The 17,954-nt window shown below is 43.3% G+C and overlaps 1 long non-coding RNA gene across 1 annotated transcript in view; it reads right to left on the bottom strand.

The window, feature by feature from the left end:
* Window positions 1-17,954, bottom strand: part of LOC136164293 (uncharacterized) — a 159,312-nt gene that overhangs the window by 99,193 nt on the left and 42,165 nt on the right. The window lies entirely within an intron of this gene.

Here is a 17,954-nt window from a genome sequence, read left to right as displayed (position 1 = left end):
GACAACTCGGGGAGGCCCTATATCTTTATATATATTGTCAGAAGAACAAGAAACTTGTGTCCCCTCTCAGCACACATGAAAGTGAGGCTCAGGTCAGAATAGCTCTTGGGATATGGATAAATACAGAGCTTTACCTGAAAATCTGTTCATTTCCCAGCACCTGGAGTGCTGGGCTGTGCTTCCGGGGGCAATGACCCTAGACAGGGTGTTCATGTATGGGCATATTTGTTGGTTTCTTTCCATGCAGTGTGGCGGATCAGTGTATTTCATGGCCCGAGTCCTAGCAACCGGTTCAGGAATAAACTTAAGACCCACATTAGTAAAATTCAGAATTAATTCTAGAATGTTTGCTGGAATAACAAGGAAAATATTCTCTCTTTCTGCAAGACATGAAACTGAGAATCTGTAAGCCTGGAGCTATGGAGGCCATTGTATAAAAGGAAACTGCCTGAAGCAACAGGAAAAAAAAGAAAAGAGCCAAAGGTTGTGAAGCAACCGAGGGCTGATGACATCACATGAACTACTGGGTCTAGCGATGCCTGAGTACCAACCAAATACACTCCTGACTTTTCGGTTATGTGTATTAAGATGAATACGATTTGCTAAAGCAGTTTTTTTTCTGTCACTTATATCTAGAAGAGTTTTTGCAAATATAAGATATGAATTTGCAAACAGTAAGATTTCCAGGCAAGCCCTGGTTGAAAGAACCAAGAAAAATGTCAACTGCTCTTAAAAAAAAAAAAATTATTTTTAAAATTGGGAGGATAGCAGCTTTACAATATTGTGTTGGTTTCTGCCATATAATAACATGAATCAGCCATAACTATACATATGTCCCCTCCCTCTTAAACCTCCCTCCCATATCCCACCCCATTCCACCCCTCTAGTCAACTGCACTTAATGCTTCTCAGAACTAATTTTCTGAAACCTTGGTGAATGGCATCTTAAGGGTTACCAAAGCAATACAATCAGCCCTTAGAAGTGAGTTTAAGCCTCTCCTTCTTTATCTCTGGAAGATAATTGATGGGACACTTGCTAGAGAAAAATCTACATTGTCTGGTTAAAGAAATAAGTGACTTCTAGAGCCTCCCAATGAGTTATTGGCTCATTAGAGCCTCAGCCAGACTTTTCTCGGCATCTTTCAAGGCCAACCAGGGTAAGAGATCAGAATAGGATCTCATAGTAACAGCTAACATTTTTGAGCACTTATTATGTGTCTGATACAGTTCTAAAATGTTTCATATATATAGACTCATTTAATCTTCACAAAAATCCTATGAGATAGGCACTATTTTTATCCCTGCTATACAGATGAGGAGTTGAAGAAGAGAGGTTAAGTAACTTACTAAAAGTCACACAGCTGGGGCATAGTGGAACCAGGATTCAATCCAGGAATCTAGAACCTACACTCTTTTCTAATCATCCCACGTAAAGAAAGGACCCAAACCTGCTTTCCACTAATGTCACAGCACCAGCCGAGCATGTCTCCAACCTATTCCTACAAGTGAGATGTGAACTATTCCTCTCAGGATGAGATGGGCCAAGATTAGTCAGGCATTTGGGGGCAGAGGCTGTTTTGTGGAATTAGTCGTATATGTGTAATACAGCTAAAGTCTTGGAGAACATTCCTGGGGGAAGGTGGGGTCTAATTCCTTTCCATGTCCCTTTCCTTCTCCTTTTCCATAGTCACCATACCAAAGCACCTCATCCTCAATGTCCTATTTCCCTCACTATCCACTGACGGCCTCATCACCTGTTCCACCAAGAAGAGAGCATCTGAGCCCCTCAGGTTCCTGCTCCCATAAATGTACCAGCATCTCCAAACATAGGAACCCAGGTTCCTATGCTCAGCCTAAGAGGATGTGTCCCATCTCCTCCAAGCTTTGCCTTCACTCCAGATCCCATTCCTGTCACCTCTGCAGACTTCCCAGACCCGATTATTTTCTCTCCACCCTGGCTCCTTCTCCTCAACCAGTAAGACTGCCCAACTCCCTCCCAACCTAAAAAACATTTAAAAAGTCAACCACCTCATGAAAGAGGTCCACAGTGGTGTTTCTACTTCTTCACACCCAGTCTCTCTGCAACCTGCTGCTCTCTGGTTTCTGCCCACCACACCGCTCCCTTTACAAATTGTTCCTGTGCCAAGCTTGGATGACCTAATCTTATTTGACATCCCTACTGCATTGGCAACCCCCTTCTTTTTTGAGTGTGAATAATAGTGTGGCAGTAAAGAGTGCTGTCTCAGGAGACAGACTATCTGAATTCAAAGTCCAGCTTCTACCTGTGTGACCTTGAGCAAGTGACTTAATCTCTCTGAGCTGCATTTTTCTCTTTCTTAGAGGTACTTAAAAAAAAAACTCATTCATTTATTTGGTTGCATCAGGTCTTAGTTGCACCGTGCAGGATGTTTCGTTGTGGCGCCCAGACTCTCTCATTGTGGCATGAAGGTTCAGGAGCGAGAGGCTCGGTTACCCCGTGGCATGTGGAATGTTGGATCTTAGTTCCCTGACCACATCCCCTGCATTGCAAGGCAGATTTTTAACCACTAACCCAACCAGGGAAGTCCCTCTTAGAGGTACTTATAATAATGGTGGTTTACACAATCAGGTACCTTAGACTGGATGAAATATGGTACCTTGCCACGTTTGTTTCTCCCTATTAAAAGCCTCAGTGACTCTCTTTTGCCTGGAGTATGACATCCAATTCCTTAACCACAAATATAGGGCCCATGCCCATCTCCCCCAACTCTACCAACACTAGATCACAGAAATGCCTCCACAAACTACTCTCATCTCTTCAGGCGACCAGTTCAGAGGGGAAATACGGGGTGGGAGATTGCTGTCTTGGAGCCTCTTTTATGGAAATCAGCAGGCTGAACCTGCATTCAGTTTCCCCTCTCTGAGTCACGGCTAGAAAATTATTTTTCAATAAGAAATTAAATATTAAAATTTCAGATTTTATTTTATAAAGATAGAACACTTGAAACTAAAAGGCATTTAAAAGCTAGGATTAGACGTGGGAAATAACGAAAAAGAACATGTTTTGGGAAAACAATTCTATTTCATACATGTGTAAGTATTGTTCAGTATGTATGTTTCAAATCCATATTTAAATGGTTTCTAAATTTTGGAATAGAGTTGATTTCACAAGAAATGTGATACTTCATTCAAGTACAGTTTCGCAATAAAGATTTGTTATGGTATTCTTGAACTTGATTGTTCTTGAACTTTATTTTTCATTAGTTTGGTGTTTTACTCTGAGCTATCAGAGAAGCCCTCTTAAATAACTATAGATTAGAAATTATAAAAATAGTAAAAGAGGCTTTATGTACTCCTGTGATTTATTCTTAACAGATGCTAGAAACCAATATAACGAAATATGTCCATAACATTTAAAAGTTCAAATAAAACTTACAAAAGAGGGGTTTTGTGCATTTTATATATATTTGGGGGATAAATTCCATTTGGTCACAACACTTTATTATTTTTATGCATTGCTGAACTTCATTTGCTTATATTTGTTAAGGATTTCTGTGTCTATATTCACAGGTATATTGGCCTGTCACTTCATTTCCTTAGATGTCTTGTCAGGTCTTAATATCAGGGTTATGCAGATCTTCTAAAATGAATTTTAAAACTTTCCTTTCTTCTCTCTTTTTGAAACAGTTTTTGCATGATTTATACTATTTTTCTTCTTAAATGAATCTAATTCACAAGTAAAATCATCTAGGCGTAGGGAGCTTCCCTGGCGGCTCAGACAGTAAAAGCATCTGCTTGCAATGTGGGAGAACCGGGTTCTGTCCCTGGGTGGGGAAGATCCCCTGGAGAAGGAAATGGCAACCCACTCCAGTACTCTTGCCTGGAAAATTCCATGGATGGAGGAGCCTGGTAGGCTATAGTCCATGGGGTCTCAAAGAGTCAGACATGACTGAACAACTTCACTTTTCTTTGTGGCAAGCTTCTGATAATGAATTAAATTTCTTTATAAAATATAGATTATTTAGATCTTCTGTTCCTTCTGGGTCAATTTTGGTAAATTGTATTTTTCAAAGAAAGTTCATTTCACTTAGTTATCAACCTTACTAGCATAAAGTTGTTCATAGTATTCCCCTATTACCATTATAATGCCTGTAGGATTGGTAATGTCAGCCCTTCTTCCATCCCATATATTGGTAACTTGAATTTTCTCTCCCTTTTTTTAACTGATCAGTCTTACTATGGGTTTATAAATTTTGTGAAACTTTCCAAAGAACCAGTTTTCAAGTTTGTTAAAAATCCCTATAATTTGTTTTCTGATATTTCTATTTTATACTTATTGTTTTTTCTTTCCTTGGGTTTAATTTCCTTATTTTTCTTTTTAAAGTGGAAATTTGGATAGTTAATTTTAAACCTTTCTTCTTTTCTAATATGATCAGTTCAGTTCAGTTCAGTCGCTCAGTTGTGTCTGACTCTTTGTGACCCCATGAATTGCAGCACGCCAGGCCTCCCTGTCCATCACCAACTCCCGGAGTCTACCCAAACCCATGCCCATCGAGTTGGTTATGCCATCCAGCCATCTCATCCTCTGTCATCCACTTCTCCTCCTGCCCCCACTCCCTCCCAGCATCAGGGTCTTTTCCAATGAGTCAACTCTTCGCGTGAGGTGGTATAACCAGGTTGGTGCTATTGATTTCTCTCTAAGTGCTATACCCTATAAATTTTATAAATGGAAATGTAATATTGACTTTTTTTCATTCCATTTAAATATTTTCTAATTTCTCTTAAAATATTTTCTTTAATCCATAGCTATTTAGAAGTATTACCTATTGTTTAATATTCAAATATTTATAATTATCTAGGTATTTTATTCAGTTTTAATTTCATTCCATTGTGGTCAAAGAACATACTCTGTAAGATTTCAGCCTTTTGAAATGTGTGAATATAAACAAGTATGTAACTTGCTTCATAGAAAATGGAAAGTAGTCATCAGAGAGGTGAGGACAAAATACCGTGAGAGTGGAGGGAAAAGGAAATTCCAACTGAGCTCAATCATGGAAGGCTTATGGAGGGAGGTGGCATTTGAGCTGGGTCTTGAAGGATGGATAGGATTAAGAAATAAGGAGTAGAGGAAGGAAAAACTCCAATTAGACTCAATTTTCCTTAAGAGGAGAAATTATGATTATCTTTTATGAAACCCAAGACCTCAGAACACTGCTGAGTGCTCAGAGCTCAGCTGAGTGCACTTCAAATAGGTTTCATTAAAGTGATCACCAACCTATGGCCCCAATTCCTTCCTCTAAGCTTCCTTAAAACACCTGCTCCCAAACCACCACTTAAATACTTTGAATTTTGAATCTGGTCACCTCCTGTTTTAGAAACTCAAGCAGCACAATATATCCTGAACTAGTAATAACAACAACCAGATTTCATAACTTGAAAAGTGTTTTTCTTTTCAGTTCCCTGGTACTCATCATTCTAAGCTTTCTTTTTATGCCCACAGATACAGGAGTTTAAGAAGTGAGATATACTGGGAAGTCTGTATTTGCAGTCACCCCTCTTTCTTTCAGAGAAGTTTGGAATTCTCAGTGACATCACTGGAGAAAAGTTCTATTTGTCACTACAGTCATGTGGCAAGAGTCACTCTTGAAAGTGTCAGAGGCAGCAGGCAAGTGCCTCGTGGGGATCTATGTCATCTGAAAATAACTCCTGATCAGAGCCCTCTGGGTGAGTGATGCAGTTAAACCTGGGCCTGAATCCATTATCCTTCAGCCAAGCAACATAGAGGATGAGATGGTTGGGTGGACAAGAGTTTGAGCAAACTCCGGACATGGTGAAGGACGAGGAAGCCCGTGCTGCAGTCCATGGGGTTGCAAAGAATCAGACATGAAATAGCGACTGAACAACAAGCAACACGTAGGTCACCTTTCAGCTCTGCAGAATCTTGAGGGCTCACAGCCACCATCCCAGAGCTCAGGGCAGGGATGGTGTTCTTACTTGTTTTGCACTGACAGTCCCTCAAGGGTCTGAGCAGGGCCCAGTTGAGCCTCTTCTTCCCTGAGCCCAGCACACGGCGGGTGTGGCATTTACCCTGCTCTGCCTTCTTAGAGGCGAGATGGTCGCCCTTATCTCGACTCTTTCTTAGGGACTGAGCTCCCTATGTGGAATGGTTGGCTTGGAATGTTTGCTCAGATCTTCTCTGACATGCTAACACCTACCTTCCTGCCTAAAGTTAATAGTCTTGCCAGATGGCATGGGCTTGCCTGTGTCACAGGTGCCCTGGGGATCTGTGGATGGTCTGAATGGCTGAGTCCTGACAGCTGACTCTCAAAAGACTCCAAAGCCACACCAAAGTCTATCAAGGCCTTCAGTTCCAGATAGAATCATTTAATATAATTCCTGGCAAGAAGAGTGTAATCCAAAGTCAGGGTGAGGGTTAGTCCTCTGTGGGTCTAATGAAGCCTATTTGAAAAAAATCAGCTTGCTGTTCCATTTGGTCTTGCTGAAAGTCTGTGTCCTCTGGCTGGTGGCTGATGTTGGACACACCAGCATGCCTGCCCACGTGTGACACACTTCAGCCGTGTGTTTACATTGAAACCTGCAGCGAGGTCCCCACCTCTAGTGAGCAGTACCTCCTTGGCTTTTGCAACCCCTAGGCTGAAGAGCTCCCGTATTAGGATGGTGGTGAAGATGAAACTCTCCCCAGAATGCTTCTCTTCAGAGGTACCTGATGCTTTTGTGTTAGAGACACAGACAAAATATGAGAGCAGAAAATGCCTCTTCCTCTGCAAGCACACCATCTCCAGCAATGACATCTGATTGTTTCTCAGGCTGAGTTATCTTGGCAAAGCCTGCCAGCTCAGTTCTTAACACCAGGCAGAAAATGGGCACCTGGTACCTCGCTCTCCGAGTGAGGGGTAAAGAAGGTTCAGGGAACCTCTAGCTTAGAGGCCCCTTTGGGGTTGTGAGGCCTGGATGAGTGCTTTTCTTTAAAAATTATTTATCTTTAATTGGAGGATAGTTGCTTTGCAATGTTGTGTTAGTTTCTGCCTTACAACAATGTGAATCAGATGTCAGTATACATATGTCCCCTGTCTTGAACCTCCCTCCCAACTCCCACCCCATCCCAGCCCTCTAGGTTGCCACGGAGCATTGGGTTGAGGTCCCTGGGTTTACAGCAACTTCCCACCAGCTATCCGTTTTATATATTGTAATGTATATGTTTTCAGTGCTACTCTCTCAAGTCATCCCACCCTCTCCTTCCCCCACTGTGTCCAGGAGACTGTTCTCTATGTCCATTCTCTATTTCCTGCCTTACAAACAGGTTCTTCAGTACCATATATCTAGATTCCATATATATGCATTAATATTACAATATTTGTTTTTCTCTTTCTGACTCACTTCACTCTGTATAACAGGATCTAGGTTCAACCACTTCACTTCAACTGACTCAAATTTGTTCCTTTTTATGGCAAGTAACATCCCATTGTATGTATGTACCACATCTGTCAATGGATATCTAGGTTGCTTCCATGTCCTGGCTCTTGTAAACAGTGCTACAGTGAACAATGGGGTGTGCTGCTGCTGTCACTTCAGTCATGTCTGACTCTTGGTGACCCTATGCATTGCAGCGTGTCAGGCTCTTCTGTCCATGGGATTTTCCCAGCAAGAATACTGGAGTGAGTTGCCATGCCATTTTCCAGTGGATCTTCCCAACCCAGGGACTGAACCCACGTCTCCTGCATCTCCTGCACTGGCAGGCAGGTTCTTTACCACTGAGCCACTGGGGAAGCCTGAACACTGGGGGTACATGTGTCTTTTTGAATTATGGTTTTTGCAGAGTGTATGCCCAATAAAGGGATTGCTGGGTCATATGGTAGTTTTATTCCTAGTTTTTTTAAAGGAATTTCCATACTGTTCTCCATAGTGGCTGTATCAGTTTATAGTCCCACCTTAGAGCATTTAGGGGAAAACACTTCAATCTCGAGTCTGGCATCTTCTTCCTGATGGGTTGGTTTATGTCACTAGTCCATCCCATCAACTCATCAATTACTTCCTTACTTACTCCTCCCTATTTTCCTCTCTCTTTGCAGAGGAAGCTAGTATTTGAGGACTGCAGGGTTTGGAGGCTTGTGGACTGAGACTGGAAACTAGAAAGAGGCCCAAGTGGAAAAAATGAAATGCCTAACAAAGCCCCATGGCATATATTTGTCAAGAGAGGAAGGAATGCTGATGACCAGAAAGGCCAAGGGAAGGCTGCTGGTAACACCTCTTACAGATTTTGAAAATGCATTTATAAGCTAAGCCAAATGCTACAGAAAAACATGTTCCAAATGTAATGGGTTTGACAAGCTGGGGTAATGTCAATGTCATATTTATTTGAGACGTTTCCAGCATCCTCCCAGAATGTGCCCAGAGCAATAACTATTACAACAACCTCATCGAAACAGGAGTGCCCTGGAGTGCTCCACCCTCCACTTTAGGGGTTAGGCTTCGTGTATTAGCATACATTCCCGACACTTAACAGAACTCCCTCCTTGTGTATAAGATGCTCGGGCTCAAAATAATTGGTTTGCACTTAAATGCCCAAATATGATTATATAACTTTGATCCAATTAACAGGTCTGACTTGATTTAAACCTTGCCTAGGAACGAGCCAAACAGTCATCTAAATAATAATTAGAACAAGACAAACCAGCCTGACTGGTCTCCAGTGTGGAAGATTAAAGGAACTTCCGAGTCATCAGATGGACCTGAGGATCCAGAGGCCCCAATACTGTGCTCACTTACCTTTGAGACCCGGGGCTAATGGTCTGCGGTTCACTCACAGTGGTCAGTGAGGGCTCTGACCATTGCTCCCTCTGTCCAACTCAGCAATGATAAAATGGAGCCCAAGAAAGGTGATGTTGCCAGGCCAGGTTTGTTCCATCAGTTGAAAGCAGAGTGAAGACTCAAGTCCAGCACAAAGGGCTGTAGAGTTTATCTCACTCAACCTCCCTCCCAGTATAAGACCCTCTGACTGTCATCATGCCTCTGCTTGGCCCCTGCCAACAAACACCCACTACCTCCACCAGTCTTGGATGGCTCCAACTATGATAAAGTTTTCCTTGTTTTGAGCTCAAACTCATATTCCTATAACTTCCATCCAAAGATCCTTTTATGCTTATCATTGTCATTTCTTGTTGTTTAATCACTAAGTCGTGTCCGACTTTTTGCAACCCCATGGACTGCAGCACGCCAGGCTTCCCTGTCTTTCACTGTCTCTGGAGTTTACTCAAGTTCATGTCCATTGAGTCAATGATGCCATCCATCCAACCATCTCATCCTCTGTCAACCCCTTCTCCTTCTGCCCTCAACCTTTCCCAGTACCGGGTCTTTCACACTAAGTCGGCTCTTCCTGTCAGGTGGCCAAAGTATTGGAGCTTCAGCTTCAGCATCAGTCCCTCCAATGAATATTCAGGGTTGATTTCCTTTAGTATTAACTAGTTTGATCTCCTTGCTGTCCAAAGGACTCTCAAGAGTCATTTCTTAACTTCCTCAGTTCCACTCCTTCAAAACAGATCTTTAAAAAAGATCTTCCTGGATCTTTAAAAAATCTGCTCTGCAAAGGTATGTTAACCAGCAGCTTAGACTCATGGTTTCTTACAAAAACCAATCGTGGGCCCTGCCTTGAATTCTGAATGTTTCAGCTGCCCCATCGTTGAACACCAAAACAGCCCCAGACCTGGCAGGGTTCAGAGGAATTAAGGAATCCAGAACTTTGCGGTACAAAGTCATTGGAAGACTAGAACAAAATTGGAGAGGAAAATAAAATAATTAATTAGAGCCTTTGCCATAGAATGACATATGTTGATGAGAGAATCTGAATTGTTTTTCTAAATAGATTTTTATATCAATTTCATGGTATCATTTATGATTAGCAAATGATGACATAGTATGTCTTTCATAATATTAGAAATGGATCCCACTGAGGGCAAGTTTGCAGAAGGAGAGGCCAGATTACCCAACCTCTTGATTAGATGTTTCATTTGAAGAGATTAGATAGAATTCATCACAGTTTACACAATGCATGGCATCTAAGATGCTGGGAGCTGTGTACCTTCCTGTCTTTGCCACCAGACTGTGAAGTCCTTGAAGGCAGGAAGTATGTCCCCTTCATCACTGTACCCTCAAGGTTGGCACAGGTGGGTTCTCAGTAAAGCCTCACTGGCCCACAGCTTCCATGAGAGAAGGGCTTTGGCTTCTTGGGCGGGGCAGCTGCCACCTTCAGGGTTTGATTTCTCACCACGGGTTCACAGTTAACCCAGAATCCCTTGGCTTTTCCACTTCTAATTGTAAATTACTTAGAAAAACATGTCATGTCTGAGAATCCCATCCTGATGTAAAGGGGTGGGGAAATATGAGTGAGGGGCTGGTGAGTACCTGCTGTGATGGTGAACTGGGTTCTGACACTGTTCTCTCTTCTCTCCACCACCTTCTTTCCCTTCTCTCTCCACCTCCTTCACACTCAGCCATGGGACAGGAGAGAAGACACAGTGTTCCTGGCACCCCCAGACTTCAATCCTATCTTTGCAGGTAATGGATAGAGACCTTGGCTTTGAGATAACCAACTTGGGATTCAGCTTAATCCTCCCCTATAAGACAACTAGGGAGGAAGAAAACCTATCATGAGTCCCTCTTCACCTACAGGCCAAGGGGGAGGGGTCATTTTGGGAGTACTGATGTCCTTAGGCAATCTCTTTTCTGGCCTTTGCCCAGAATGACCCAGTTACGTGGCATATGGGATGACCACAGGATGACTAGGGTGGGCCTGCCCTGTGGGAATGAATGGGACTGGAATAAAACAGGTGATTGGTTCCATTTCCCATTGTTCATCCTAGCCAGAGGAAGCCGTGTATCAGAAGGCTCTGGTTGCATTTGTCCCCAGTTAATAATCTCCTTGCCTCATCTGTAGAATGATGGCCCTTTACCCCTGGCTCCACCCGACCTCCCCAAATCTTCCCCCACCCTGTCTCGACTCATGCTTTCCCCTCACAGTGCCTCCTCTTTATCCTCAAACACACCATGTTCTTTGACACCATTGAGTCCCTTCTATCTAAAATAGCTTTCCCCAATCCTCTCTCCGTTGTCTACACCCAACTCTGATGTCACCTCCTTGCTGTAACTTGCCATAACAAAGCAAAATTAATGACTCCCTCTTCCAAATTTCCATAGCACTTTGTCTATATCGCTTGTCATACGATATGAGAGCATTCATTCCCATGTCTGTCTCACTGGTCGGACAATGCACTCTTTGGAGGGGAGGGGCCGTTTCTTATTCCTGCGCACATCCCCAGGGCCTGGAACACAGAAGTTGTTGCTGCCATGAGAGAAGCAGCATCAGGAGACATTTTGTTTTTTTGCTCCAAGGGTCCTGGGAAGCTCCTAGACACCAGGAGCACAGGACAGGCTCCAGAGTGAGAGGATCTCGCCTCCCTCTCTTACCACGTTCTCCGGGGGGGCTCAGATTGGGTGCTGGAGGAGAGAGTCTGTCATTTCTAGAGTAAGGAGGGTGTTCTGGGGGCAGAGCTTGGTTTGGGGGCTCAAAGTGTCCTTTGAAGGACATCAATGTTATTTCTCAAATCCGTGAGGATGGTTCCCTAAGCAAGAGGTACAGATAGACAGATGGAGTCACAATTTACTACCTGGCTTGAGCATGGGGTTGCAAAATGTTGGACACGACTGAGCGACTAAGCACACACAACTTTGAACAAATCTCAATACGTTCACTTATACACAAGGGGAAGATGATCAAACCTGGTGTTGCTGTGAAGATTAATAATTACTACTTATTGGATTTATTGTAGCAGAATGAGCTCTACAAACATCAGCTGGTGAGAAAACAATAGAGACAGAATCAGAACAATGACACCATATGAAAAGGACATGGAAAAATGCAAAAGACTATACAAATATTACTACAGCTTTGGCTGAAAGCGCGTTGAGACTTCAAAACCTTCATCCAATTAGGAACTGAAGCTGGGGGCGGGTGGGGGGAGACATTGTTCCTGAACCACAGTAAATGGTGGTTCTAGGAAGTACAAAGGTGAGGGGATGGCAGGGACAGCTAATTGTCCACCAACAAATCGTGCCTCATCTTCCTGGCTGAATTATTTCTGGAAGTGGCTGCCCAGCCAGGGATTACATTTCCCAGCTTCCTATGCATGTAGGTGGGGCCATATAATAGGTTCTCCTAAGGAATGGGATCAAATGACAGATGTCACTTGCATGTCAAGATGGTTAAGAAGAGGGTGTGAAGAGCCAAGAGGTTAAAACAACCCAAGTGTCCATTAACGGATGGATAAACGAAATGTGGTGTACACATACCATGGAATATTATTCAGCCTTCAAAGGGAAGGAAATTCTAACAGGTGCTACGACATGGGTGAAACTTGCAGACATGGTGCTAAACAAAATAATCCAGTCACAAAAGGAGAAATATCACAAGAGGCCACTTATATGAGGTATTTAAAGTAACTGAATTCACAGAGACAGACAATGGAATGATAGTTGCCAGGAGCTAGGGGGTGGCAGGAAATGGGGAGTTAGTGTTTAAAGGGAAAAGAGTTTCAGTTTAGGAAGATGAAAAAGTTCTAGGGAGTTCCCTGGTGGTCCAATATTTAAGTCTCTGCATGGTCAATGCAAAGGGCATGGGTTTGATCCCTGGTCAGGGAACTAAGATCTCACATGCCAGCAGTGTAGCCAAAAAAAGAGAAAAAGTTCTGAAGATGGACAGCAGTGATGGCTACAAAGCAATGTGCATGTACTTGCCACTGAATTACATAATTTAAAAAGATTAAATGGTAAATTTAATGTATATTTTACTGCAATAAAAAAAGAAGAGGATGTGACTTCTCTATATCTGTCAGTTAGATGCAGAGGACTTCCAGGTCCTTGAATGGAAAAAGCCACATGATGGCAACAGCCTCATGACAAAAAGCCACTTGCTGACTAGGAACCAGGCACTAGACTCTTGTGTGAGTGGTAAGTAGACTTCTGATGTGTTAAATCACTGAACTTGGGGCTTGTTACAGCAGCTAGTGACACCCTAACACAGCCTGCAGCCAATACTCATGGCTGATGTCACAGCATGATACCACTGCGACATGGTCCTCTGAGAACAAGAGAGAAGATGCCGTCAGAGCTTGGCTTGGTTTGGAGATGAGCAGACCTTTGTGCTGAGGGCACATCTCCAAGTTCAGCAGTTCTCAAAGACTGAATCACAACCCCCTGGCTGCAAGATGGATTCCAAGGACTTTATGACTGAGGAGTCTGTCTCCTTGAAAGACACGTAACTCATTCAGTGATAGGAACTGGGTGTGGGCTTAGGCTCTAGCAATGCAGAGGAGAAGGGAGCTGTGGTCCTCAGTCTGCCACAGGCAGACAGGGGAACCTGTTCCCACACGCTGTCCTGGTCAGGCTGCCCAGGGGCAGTAGCTCCTCATGGCTCCAGTCGGGGAGCAGCCTTAGCGTGGTGAGGGGGGCCAGGGACCATCCTGTCTTGGACTCAAAGGACAATTGCCAGTGGGACCTGTACCAGGGCTTCTGGCTGTGCCACAGACTCCAGGATCAGCAGCAAGAGAAGTCCAAGACTCAGGGTTAAAGCAAGTGGGAGCAACCAGGACAGGCTTTGGGGCTCAGACAAGGTCATAGAATTACAAACTGGCAGCAACTGCAGCAACCATACAAGCTGCTGTCGGCTCTGGCCCCTCGGGCTTTGGCGACCAACCAAGAACCCTGGGTTTGGCGGTGACTGAGGAGCTCCCAGGCTGAAGGCATGCATCTGAAGTAGCTCCAGTGGTCCAAGAGACCAGGAGTCACTGTTGCATTTCAGATAATCATCCTGGAAACCTGGACTTCCTGCGTTCATCACAGAACAAGTGACCTGGGGAAAGATAGAAGGCCATCCTTACGGTAGAGCGGATGAAGCTGGAGCCAAAGTAATGGAACTGACAAAAGAGATGCAACCTCATTTCATTCTCAGTTTTGCAAACAATTTACTGTTTTAATGATTTAGAGCAATTCAAGGTTACCCTATAATGACTATACTCTTACATGCATTCTTCCTGAGCTGCTAAGCTGGAGAAAAAGATGAAATGAGAGCCCAGGAATTGCACACATTTGACAATTGTGTCAAAATCTGGCACTGTCTACAGAGGTGAATCATGCAGGTAAAGGTCATGTGAGTCGCATTAAAATAAAGGCTAAGGATGATTGGGTTTTCTAGATTTTTTTCAAGGAGCCAATGTTAGTGGCCATCAACACTGCTGTCGTCTATTAGTTCTCTTTAGCTTGTCTCAGGCAAGATGTGGGTTTGATCCCTATGGCAGGAAGAGCCCCTGGAGGAGGACATGGCAATCCACTCCAGTATTCTTGCCTGGAGAATCCCATGGACAGAGGAGACTGGTGGGCTACAGTCCATTGGGTGGCAAAGAGTCAGATACAACTGAAGCAACTTAGCACGCACGCACGCTTGATGTGATACGACATCAAGCTCTGAGGCATTCAGAGATGACAAGTGGCATGACAGTCAAAGAAAAAGAGGTGCAGACCCAGGCTTTCTTTGACACCCCATGTCTCTTGGAGTCATTCCCCCATCTTCCTACAGGAAGGTGTCTGTTTTGTTCTCCACCTCTGGGCTGATGTTCACTTTATCCTTCACTAAGGTCCAAGAGGTATGGAAGAACCTGCCTATGATCTGAGCCTTATTTTTAAAAAGCTGTTCTGACTTCCCTGGCATCTTCTATGCTCTTATGCAGCCTCAGCCTGGGCCTGGTACAAAAACCCACTGATAAAGCATCTTGAAGCCAGCCTTTGAAATGGTGCCAAGGCCACCTGGATCCCTTGCAGCTTCTTGGGAGCTGGTCCCAAGGTCAGTGCTGAGCACCAGGCCTCCCACCTGCCTAACCCAGGCAGGGCCCAGCCAAGAGTGGAAGCCCTTGCGAAAGGGAGGCCTGACCTTTGCCAATCGGAGGCTGAGTCATAGCTGCTGATCCGGAATCCCAGGTCCCACAACGTGAAGACACTCTCCTGCCACTCACTTGCCAGGATACCCAGCCCTGCCCCCCTCCCCACCTCCACCCCTCTGGCTGGCAGCGCTCACCTGTGTGGGAAGCACTCACTGGGTCACGGGAATATTTTCCCATCCCCTACAGCACCGGGGTGGGTTGGTGGTGGTGGTGACTCGGGGTCATTCAGTGCCCGGCCTCTCGGTCTCCTCTGGGCCTCCTGTCTTCTTGCTGCCACTGGCAATGGGCTGAACCATTCCTGACACCTGGAGTTGAGCGACACTGCAGGGAGGCCATGGGTGAATGAGGATAACCACGCCGGGTTCGGCATGCCTTGCAACACACAAAGCACATGAATCCCAAACCCCGGCCCACGGCCACATAAGAGGGCAGACTTATGTTCTGAGGATCACCTCTGCCTCCTAGATTCTGCTTCCTCTGGAGTTTTTCAGTTCGAGTCACTTTGGGACCTGTCTGCACTGTTCTAGGTCTGCACCTAACTCAGGTCCCTGCCTCAGTTTCCACCAAAACCAAACCAAACACTCACGAAAGACCTGTGTGTGGTCCGTCGAGGGCCGCTCAGGCCAAGCAGGCTTAGGGTGCAGAAATACAAACAACTTTGAAAAGAACTTTTGATCCTTAAGAATCTTCTTTGAGGCTGTCCCACCTCTGAAGTGTTCTAACTGATCAGATTTCCCCAAGTTGCTAACCAAGTGTGGTTCATTAGCCGGCTGCACCGTAATTGCCAGTGTGGAATTGGGGGTCTGTTGGGGGTCTATTGTGTGTACACGTGTGTGCATTAGAGACAGGCAACTTTGTATTTTTGGCTCATTTGTTTGGATTTTGGGGGTTTTTTAAGGACACCCGTTTTTAAGGGAAGTTTTACATTTGGGGCTGTCATTACACACTCCCCTCAAACATTTTTACATTGGTGTCTAAGATTTTTCATCTTAAGTTTAAATAGCTGCAAAAAATTAAAAGTCTACTGTAAATCTGAAATATTTTAACAGTTTAAACATTTAAAAATCATTGTTGTCCCTCTTTTAAATGTATCCAAATAGAATTGAAATATTAAAGGAATTGATATCCTCCATCATCCTTTTAAAAATATCACAAATGTGCACTTCCTTAACAGTAAGAAATTTTACATTATTCCTTCTCTTTGAATTTGTATTTCCATTTCTCTACCCCTGTAAAACTTTATCATAATGTAATATACATTTATGATTAAAATACTTTATTAATCACTTTATCATAGTTCTCTTAAAAATGTATATAAATTCAAATTTAGTAGTTTCCTTTTCAGTGGCCATAAAGTTCTAAAGTTGTGCTGTCCAACACTATAGCCACTAGCCACGTGTGACTATTAAAACTTTTTAAAATAAATAAAATTTGAAATTCAGCTCCTCATTCACACTAGCCACATTCCAGGTATTTAATAGCAACACATGGCATATGGGGCTGTATTGGATGGAGCAAATCCAATCATCACAGAAAGTTCTGTTAGACAGGGCTGGTCTACAGCATGAAGATTTTCTTACAGAATGAGTTATCATTACAATTAGTAGTAACACACATCAAAATAACATAAATATATCACAGGTTTATTTAACATTCTAATAAAATATTATTATCCCAAAGAATATTTTGGAAATGCTTTTCTTAATGAGACAGTTGGTGCTTTCCCCTCCACATATTCATGGATAAATATTACTCTTTCCAGAATGAGAGTGGGTTCAGCATCAATTCTAGCTTTAATCTTTCACTTTTAAAAATGTAAGTGCTAAGAAAACATGTTCAGGATGGAGGAAATTTATTGTAGTTATTATTTGATTCTCTGAACTCTTTTGGAATTCATGCATAATAACAAGATCATTATTAATCATTTATCACGTGATATTACTAAATGCTCATTGGTTTCTCCTTCACCTTTGCTAAAATAATGGGGTAATATCTGATTTGCAAACAGATCTGTAGTCCTATCTTTGGAGTAATTCACTTTCTCAGCTAGAACCAATGCTTTGAATTGTCTCTTTGATTCCCGTCTGGAGATTTTTACCAAGGACAAAACGATAAGAAGGAGCACATCTTTCTTTTGAAAAATATGGGAAAAGGCCACTTAGAAAAGAGGAAAGGGGAAAGGAGAACAGCTCAAACACAGTAGTATTCTCAGGAAGACCAATGTTAGTCAAGAGGTCATCTAGAAATGAGCATCTAGAAACTGATTCTTTAATAGAATATGTATTACAACCTTTTAGAATGTCTTCATGGACCCTGGGAATATGTTTACCCCAGCTTAAAGACCACTGTTCCAGGACTTCCAAGTGTTTCTCATTTTAGCTCTCACCTTCTCCTCTCTCAGCCTCCACTTTTTAAAAATCTAAATATACAAATTATGTATTTGGATAAAAATTATTAAAAGATTTATTCTTTTCTCTCTTTTTTTGTTTCTTCCTTTCCAATATTTTATACCTAATATACATATATACATAAGTGAAAGTGAAGTCGCTCAGTAATGTTCGACTCTTTGCGACCCCATGGACTGTAGCCCACCAGGCTCCTCTGTCCATGGGATTCTCCAGGCAAGAATACTGGAGTGGGTTGCCATTTCCTTCTCCAGGGAATCTTCTGGACCCAGGGATCGAACCCAGGTCTCCCGCAATGCGGACAGGCGCTTTAACCTCTGAGCCACCAGGGAAGGCCCTACATATATACATATGTCTTACTTAAATAAGACATATATATATATATAGTTGCTGTTGTCATAGTTTAGTTGCTAAGTTGTGTCTGATTCTTTGTAATCTTATGGACTGTAGCCTGCCAGGGTCCCCTGTCCATGGAATTTTCCCAGCAAAAATACTGGGGTGGGTTGCCATGCCCTCCTCCAGTGGATATTCCCAACCCACGTCTCCTGGTTGGTAGGTGGATTTTT

This window comes from Muntiacus reevesi, chromosome 3 (genome assembly GCF_963930625.1).
Source record: "Muntiacus reevesi chromosome 3, mMunRee1.1, whole genome shotgun sequence".
In the NCBI taxonomy this organism is placed as follows: domain Eukaryota; kingdom Metazoa; phylum Chordata; class Mammalia; order Artiodactyla; family Cervidae; genus Muntiacus; species Muntiacus reevesi.
The sequence above is the reverse complement of the archived record's forward strand: the minus strand, read 5'-3'. Positions and strand labels throughout refer to the sequence as shown.